This window comes from Hordeum vulgare, chromosome 1H, assembly GCF_904849725.1.
Source record: "Hordeum vulgare subsp. vulgare chromosome 1H, MorexV3_pseudomolecules_assembly, whole genome shotgun sequence".
NCBI classification, from domain to species: Eukaryota; Viridiplantae; Streptophyta; class Magnoliopsida; order Poales; family Poaceae; genus Hordeum; species Hordeum vulgare.
This window is the reverse complement of record NC_058518.1, coordinates 269,096,411-269,104,170: the sequence shown is the minus strand read 5'-3', so window position 1 is coordinate 269,104,170 and position 7,760 is coordinate 269,096,411.

Genomic DNA, 7,760 nt, shown 5'->3' with positions numbered 1-7,760 from the left:
TCATGGGACTACAATCGGTTGAAATTGGAATTTCATCAAAAGTTTTATCCTATGCATTTAGTACATCGTGATCGGAATTATATTTATAATTTTTGGCCTCGTGACAGATAAAGCATCGCTCAAGCTTGGGGGAGGCTTAAATCAATGCTATATTCATGCCCCAATCATGAGCTCTCGAGAGAAATTATCATTCAGGACTTCTATGCTCGGCTTTCTCATGATGATCGCACCATGCTTGACACTTCTTGTACCGGTTCTTTTATGAAGAGAGATATTGACTTCAAATGGAATTTATTGGAGAGAATTAAATGCAACTCTGAAGATTGGGAGCTTGAAGAAGGTAACGAGTCAGGTATGAATTTCACTTTTGATTGCGTTAAATCCTTTGTTGAGACAAATACTTTTTGTGACTTTAGCGCTAAGTATGGACTTGACTCTGAGATAGTAGCTTCATTGTGTGAATCCTTTGCCGCTCATATTGATCTCCCCAAATATAAGTGGTTTAAATATCATCCTCCTTTAGAAGTCAATGTAGTTAAACCCACTCCAGTTGAAGAGAGAGTCATTGCCTATAATGATCATGTGGTCCCAAGTGCTTACTTTGAGAAACCACCTTTCCCTGTTAGGATAAAGGATCATTCCAAAGCTTCAACTGTGATACGTAGAGGCTATATTAGAACACCTACACCCCTTGAGCAAATTAGAGTTGAACCTAGCATTGCTATTATCAAAGATCTTCTGTCTGAAGAAGTTGAGGGACATAATATTCACTTTTGTGAAGATGCTGCTAGAATTGCTAAACCTCACGCTAGAGACAAATATAGGCCTGTTGTTGGCATGCCTATGGTTTCTGTTAAGATATGAGATCATTGGTATCATGGTTTATGTGACTTGGGTGCTAGTGTTAGTGCAATACCTCAATCCTTATACGATGAAATCAAAGATGAGATTGCACCTCTTGAGATAGAGCCTATTGACGTCACTATTCAGCTTGCCAATAGAGACACTATCTGCCCTGCGGGAATTGTTAGGGATGTTGAAGTTTTGTGTGGTAAAACGAAGTATCCTGCTGATTTCCTCGGTCTTGCTACTGCACAAGATAGCTTTTGTCCCATCATATTTGGCAGACCCTTCCTCAATACCATCAATGCTCATATTGATTGTGAGAAGCAAACTGTCACTGTTGGCTTTGAAGGTGTGTCACATGAGTTCAATTTCTCTAAGTTTGGTAGACAACCTCATGAAAAGGAGTTTCCTATTAGGGATGAAACTATTGCCTTAGCTTCTATTGTCGTGCCTCCTACTGATCCCTTAGAGCAATACTTGCTTGAGCATGAAAATGATATGCATATGGATGAAAGGGATGAAATAGATAGAGTTGTCTTAGAACAATATCCTATCCTTAAGAATAACTTGCCTGTTGAACTGCTTGGGGATCCACCCCCACCAAAGGGTGATCCTGTGTTCGAGCTTAAACAGCTGCCTGATACTCTTAAGTATGCCTATCTTGACGAAAAAGAGATATATCCTGTCATTATTAGTGCTATCCTCTCGGAGCATGAAGGAAAGAAGTTGCTAAAAACACTGAGGAAGCACCGTGCTACTATCGGATATACTCTTGATGATCTTAAGGGCATTAGTCCCACTCTATGCCGGCACAAGATTAAAACTGATCCTGATTTCAAACCAGTTGTTGATCATCAAAGGAGATTGAATCCTAAGATGAAAGAAGTAGTGAGAAAAGAAATACTAAAGCTCCTGGAAGCGGGTATTATCTATCCTGTTGCTCATAGCGATTGGGTGAGTCTGGTGCATTGCGTTCCAAAGAAGGGAGGCATCACCGTTGTCCCTAATGATAAGGATGAGCTGATCCTACAGAGGTCTATTACTGGCTATAGGATGGTGATTGATTTTAGGAAGTTGAATAAGGCCACTAGGAAAGATCATTACCCTCTGCCTTTTATCGACCAAATGGTAGAAAGACTATCCAAACACACACACTTCTACTTTCTAGACGGTTATTCTGGTTTCTCCCAAATACCAGTTGCACAATCTGATCAGGAGAAAACCACTTTCACCTGCCCTTTCGGTACCATTGCTTATAGATGTATGCCTTTTGGCTTATGTAATGCACCTGCCACCTTTCAAAGATGTATGATGGCTATATTCTCTGACTTTTGTGAAAAGATTGTTGAGGTTTTCATGGATGACTTCTCCGTTTACGGGTCTTCCTTTGATGATTGCCTCAGCAACCTTGATCGAGTCTTACAGAGATGTAAAGACACCAATCTTGTCTTGAATTGGGAGAAGTGCCACTTTATGGTTAATGAAGGCATCGTTTTAGGACATAAAATTTCTGAAAGAGGTATTGAAGTCGATAAGGCTAAGGTTGATGCAATCGAGAAAATGCCATACCCAACAGATATCAGAGGTATAAGAAGTTTCCTTGGTCATGCTGGTTTCTATAGAAGGTTCATTACAGACTTCTCTAAGATTTCTAGGCCTCTTACCAATCTCTTGCAAAAGGATATTCCTTTTTTACGATGATTGTGAGGAAGCCTTCGAAATACTTAAGAGGGCTTTGATAACTGCACCTATTGTTCAACCACCTGATTGGAACTTACCATTTGAGATCATGTGTGATGCAAGCGATTATGCGTTGGTGCTGTTCTAGGGCAAAGAGTCGATAAGAAGTTGAATGTTATTCATTACGCTAGTAAAACTCTAGACAGTGCCCAGAGAAACTATGCTACTACGGAGAAGGAATTTTTAGCAGTCGTGTTTGCATGTGAAAAGTTCAGGTCTTACATAGTTGATTCCAAAGTCACTATTCACACTGATCATGCTGCTATTAAGTACCTCATGGAGAAGAAGGACGCTAAACCTAGACTTATCAGATGGGTTCTCTTGCTACAGGAATTTGATTTGCACGTTGTTGACAGAAAGGGTGTTGATAACCCAGTAGCAGATAACTTGTCTAGGTTGGAGAACGTTCTTGATGACCCACAACCTATTGATGATAGCTTTCCCGGTGAGCAATTGAATGTCATCAATGCTTCACGTAGTGCACCGTGGTATGCTGATTATGCAAACTATATCGTTGCCAAATACATACCACCTAGTTTCACGTACCAGCAAAAGAAGAAGTTCTTCTTTGACTTGAGACACTACTTTTGGTTTGATCCTCACCTTTATAAGGAAGGTGTAGATGGTGTTATTAGACATTGTGTACCTGAACATGAACAGGGACAGATCCTACAGAAGTGTCACTCTGAGGCCTACGGAGGACACCATGCGGGAGATAGAACTGCACACAAGGTATTGCAATCAGGTTTCTATTGGCTTACTCTCTTCAACGATGCCCGTAAGTTTGTCTTGTCGTGTGACGAATGTCAAAGAATAGGTAATATTAGCAAACGTTAGGAAATGCCTATGAACTATTCACTTGTCATTGAACCATTTGATGTTTGGGGCTTTGATTATATGGGACCTTTTCCAAAATCCAACGGGTATACTCACATCCTAGTTGTTGTTGATTACGTCGCTAAGTGGGTAGAAGCTATCCCCACTAGTAGTGCTGATCACAACACTTCTATCAGGATGCTTAAAGAAGTTATCTTCTCTAGATTTGGAGTACCTAGATATCTAATGACCGACGGTGGTTCACACTTCATTCATGGTGGTTTCCGTAAAACGCTTGCTAAGTACGATGTCAACCATAGAATTGCGTCTTCCTATCACCCTCGGTCCAGTGGTCAAGTAGATCTAAGTAACACAGAGATTAAACTGATTCTGCAAAAGACTGTCAACAGGTCTAGAAAGAATTGGTCTAAGAAGCTCGATGATGCACTGTGGACTTATAGAACTTCCTATAAGAATCCCATGGCCATGTCTTCGTACAAAATTGTGTAAGGTAAAGCATGTCACTTACCTCTTGAGCTAGAGCATAAAGCTTATTGGGCAATCAAAGAGCTCCACTTTGATTTCAAACTTGCCGGTGAGAAGAGGTTATTTGACATTAGCTCGCTTGATGAGTGGAGAACTCAAGCATATGAGAATGCCAAGCTATTCAAAGAGAAGGTTAAGAGGTGGCATGATAAGAGGATACAAAAGCGTGAGTTCAATGTAGGTGATTATGTCTTGCTATATAACTCTCGTTTAAGATTCTTTGCACGCAAGCTCCTCTCTAAGTGGGAAGGTCCCTATGTTGTTGAGGAACTATATCGTTCCGGTGCTATCAATATCAACAACACGGAAGGTAATTGTCCGAGAGTGGTAAATGGGCAGAGAATCAATCATTATATCTCAGGTACTCCCATAAATGTTGAAAGCAATATCATCAATACCATAACTCCGGAGGAATACCTAAGGGATATTTATCAGCCTGTTTCAGACTCCGAAAACGAAGAGGTATGTGATTCGGTAAGAAAACAGAGTCCAAAAATTTTCCAGTAGGAAATTTTCTCCGTTTTGGAATATTTGAAAAAATACAAAAATTGGAAGTAGTCCGGAAAGTGCGCGAGGAGGCGACAAGCCTGCACGGCGCGGGCCCACCCCTTGGCCGCGCCGTGAGGGCTTGTGGCCACCTCGTGCGCCTCCCGGACTCCGTTTTTATGCAGGGGACTCCTTCTCGTCTGGAAAAAATCATTATATATACTTCTGTTTGGTCTGACCCCTGCATCACGCAGATTTCCTCTGTTTTTCGTTTCGAGCCTGTTTTTGTTGCAGATCTAGATCGCTATGACTTCTCCAAAAGCTCCGAAGGACAAGATCTTCGAGAAGGTCATCAATCCCTACCTCACGGAAGTGCTGCAACACCCTCAATCTATCGAGATGTGTGAGGGGATGTGGCACATCCATGACGTTGAGGGGCCGAAGAAGACCGGAAGCATGGAGACGAGGCTCGAAGCAATGGAGCAACAAGTCTTAAAGTGCCAAGGGATGGTGGAGCGCGGACTCAACACCAACCACATGATGATCACGGAGTTCACCAGCAAGCACAGGATTGATGCCAATGATATTGGGAAGCACCTCTCCAGGCTCTATGACAGGATTGATCAACTCCAGGGCCAGATCTATGACCTGCAGAACCAAAACTGTGAGTATGAGTATAGATTTAAATCAATACGATTGGCTGCAGATTTGAGGATTCCGGAGACTCATTCATCTTTCCATGATGGAGCACCTATGCCTTGGAAGACGGAGGATCAAACCCATGTTGCAACAACTCCACCATCACCACCAAAGGAAGACAACTGAGCATTGGTATGGGCAATCCCCTTGGCTTTTGCCAAGCTTGGGGGAGTTGCCTCGGTATCGTATCACCATCACATCTTTTGCCTTTACCTTTGTTTTAGTTTTCCTTTTCGGTTTTCTCTTTTTCTAGTAGAGTAAAGTCTCAGTATTTTAGTCTTGAGTTTAGTTTTGTGTCACCCCCGATGTATTCTTGCTCGTGAGCCTTATAATAAAGTGTGTCTTAGTTGAAGGGCTTTGCCTCTTGCCATGATCAAAAGAGTGAGAATAGAACAAAAGCATGAAAGATCATGTAATGATCTTATGGGAAGTGATGGCTTCACATATAAAAAGAATGAGGATTGAAACTTGTTGAGGGTAGGAAAATGTAGACCTTGGTCATTGTTGCAATTAATAGGAAGTGATAAGGAAGGAGAGGTTCACATATAAATATATCATCTCTGGCACCATCTATGATTGTGAACACTCACTAAACTATTGCATGCCTAGAAGTAGATGTTGGACAATGAAGACAACATAATGAATTGTGATTGCTTGGTTCTGAACAATGTTATATGATTAGAGATCCCTTAGCATGTGACGATTGCTTCCACCTCATATTAGCCAAAAGTCCCGCACCAAGTAGAGATACTACTTGTGCATCCATAAACCTTCAACCCAGTTTTGCCATGAGTGTCCACCATACCTACCTATGGATTGAATAAGATCCCTCAAGTAAATTGTCATCGGTGCAAGCAATAAAAATTTCTCTCTAATATGTATGATCTATTAGTGTGTGGAAAATAAGCTTTATACAAACTTGTGATGAGGAAGACATAAAAGCGACAGACTACATAATAAAGTTCTTTATCACAGGGGCAATATAAAGTGGCGTTCCTCCGCACTAAGAGGAGACGCATCCAAACCTCAAAAGCGCATGACAACCTCTGCATCCCTCTGCGAAGGTCCTATCTTGTACCTTTAATTTTTGTCCCTGAAAGAGTCATGGTGATCTTCACCAATTCCCTATTTCGCCTTTATCTTGGCTAACGTCATATGCTTGGGAAAGATCTATATTCATATGTCAACTTGGAAGTGAGTATTCATGAATTATTATTGTTGACATTACCCTTAAGGTAAGCAGTTGGGAGGCAAAACTATAAGCCCCTTTCTTTGATCTCATGAGTGTTCAGCTGAAACTTTGATCTCATGAGTACCACGTGAGTTGTAACAATTGTAGAGAATGAAAGAATGATTGAGTATGTGGATTTTCTTTACAAGCTCTTATTTGACTCTTTCTGATGTTGTGATAAATTGCAATTGCTTCAATGACTAAAGGGTATCGGTTGTTACTTCTCGGTAAGGTTCTTGATCCATGCTTTACTTTGTGAAGGAATTATCACTTTGGCATGAGAGATTAAATGTTGGTATTGTTGTTCTGATCTTGATCATGACGCATGCATGTTCGTATCTTGTTTTGTCGACACCTCTCTCCCTAAACATGTGGACATATTTATTGAGCTCGGCTTTCGCTTGAGGACAAGCGAGATCTAAGCTTGGGGGAGTTGATACGTCCATTTTGCATCATGTTTTCATGTTGATATTTATCGCTTCTTTGGCTGTTATTTCACTTCACGGTACTATTCTTATGCCATTTCTCTCTTATTTTGCAAGGTTTACATGAAGAGGGAGAATACCGGCAACTGGAATTCTGGCCTGAAAGTGGAGCAAAGTTGAGATACCTATTCTGCGCAACTCCAAACGCCGTGAAGATCAACGGAGATTTTTTTCCCAATTTATAAAAAATACAGGGCCGAAGAAGTGTCGGAGGGGCACCAGGGGGTGCCCACAAGCCTGCATGGCGCGACCACCCCCCCAGGCCGCGCCATGGGGGCTTGTGGGCAGCCCACTGGCCCCCCTCTTTTGCTATATGGAGGGTTTCATCCAGGAAAAATCATAGGGGAGCTTTTTCGTGGTTTCGCTGCCGCCACGAGGCGGAACTTGAGCAGAACCAATCTAGAGCTCCGGCAGGACGATCCTGCCGGGGAAACTTCCCTCCCGAGGGGGAAATCGTCGCCATCGTCATCACCAACACTCCTCTCATCGGAGGGGACTCATCACCATCAACATCTTCATCAGCACCATCTCATCTCCAAACCCTAGTTCATCTCTTGTAACCAATCTCCGTCTGGTACTTGTAAGGTTGCTAGTAGTGTTGATTAATCTTTGTAGTTGATGCTAGTTGCATTCCTTGGTGGAAGAGTTTATGTTCAGATCCTTGATGCTACTAATTACACCTTTGATCATGATTATCATTATGCCTTGTCAGTAGTTACTTTTGTTCCTGAGGACATGGGATAAGTCATGCTAATAATAGTCATGTGAATTTGGTATTCGTTCGTTATTTTGATATGTTGCATGTTGTTTTTTCTCTAGTGGTGTTATGTGAACATCGACTACATAACACTTCACCATTATTTGGGACTAGAGGAAGGCATTGGGAAGTAGTAAGTAGATGATGGGTTGCT